The following is a 1494-nucleotide window of genomic DNA, read 5'->3' on the forward strand; positions in this document are numbered from 1 at the left end:
ATCCCAGAAGGTGGCCTTCTTGGTGGCTATTACTTCTGCTCGCAGGGTGTCAGAACTGGCTGCATTATCATGCCAGTCCCCATACCTAGTGATTCATAGGGATAAGGTAGTACTTCATCCTAAGCCATCTTTTCTTCCTAAGGTGGTTTCAGATTTTCATCTGAATGAAGATATTGTACTACCTTCCTTGTGTCCTCAGCCCAAGCATCATCGGGAACATGCGTTGCATTCCTTAGATGTGGTTCGGGCAATCAGGGTATACCTGAAAGCTACGGAATCATTCCGTAAGACGGATTCACTTTTTGTGATCACGGATGGCCCCAGAAAGGGTTTGCCTGCATCTGCCGCGACCATTGCCAAATGGATTAGACAAACGGTGGTACAGGCTTATTCTATTAAGGGTCAGAGTCCTCCGTTCCCTGTTAGGGCGCACTCCACTCGAGCGCTCAGTACTTCCTGGGCCTTTCGCCATCAGGCGTCAGTGGTCCAGGTATGTAAGGCGGCCACCTGGTCGTCGGTACATACCTTTACAAAATTCTATAAAATTGATGTGACGGCATCGGCGGATGCCTCATTTGGCCGCAAGGTTTTGCAGGCGGCAATTTGAGGAGACCGGTGGTCTACCTCGAAGGTTTTTTTCTGTTTGAAAAAAAAAAAAAAAAAATTTTCTCTTTTTTGTTGAGTCTCATCATTAAGGATGAGCATTGTAAACTTCTATTTGGCACCGGTTGGGCCTTCTAGATTGGGATTTGATTTCCATTTTCCCACCCCTCATTTGTGATACTGCTCTGGGACGTCCCGAAGGTGGTGTATCACCGAGGACTACGTCTGTCAATGAGCGCTAGAGAAAAATGGATTTTTGTAAAATCTTACCGTAAAATCCTTTTCTCTTAGCTCATTGACAGACGTAGTCCCCGCCCCTCTGTTTTTTGAGTTGGGTTGGGTTAAAATCTCTAAAGACTGCTTTTTCACATAACTGATTTGCTGAGGCAGAGAGAGAGAGGATATACCCTCTGGGACTGCCCCTAGGGTGTGGCCAGAGCTTTTTAATTTCCTGTCTAGTCCTGCTCCTGTGGAGGCAACATAACCCGAAGGTGGTGTATCACCGAGGACTACGTCTGTCAATGAGCTAAGAGAAAAGGATTTTACGGTAAGATTTTACAAAAATCCATTTTTTTTGGCAGTGCGGCCATCCAGATCCTTCTTCACATCAGATCTTCTGTAGCGTACAGGGCCAGCACCCATTGCATGTGCAATACAGGTAGAATAAGGATAAATTCCCTTGAACTGTGTATTATTTTTGTTTTTCTGTCAGGTAGAGGGGAGGAAGATCAGCAAACCAATGTTTCCTGATCTCCTCTGCTTGGTACTGATCCAGAAGTGATGTAAAACATCATAACCAGGTCCTGGTGGTCGGGAAGTGAGTAATGGAGTGTGATCTGCACTCAATTCGTTTTACTGGAGGGAGGGTGAGGCATCAAGGCTCTTTTAGGC

Source organism: Pelophylax lessonae (genome assembly GCF_965119305.1).
Source record: "Pelophylax lessonae genome assembly, chromosome: 1".
Taxonomy (NCBI): Eukaryota; Metazoa; Chordata; class Amphibia; order Anura; family Ranidae; genus Pelophylax; species Pelophylax lessonae.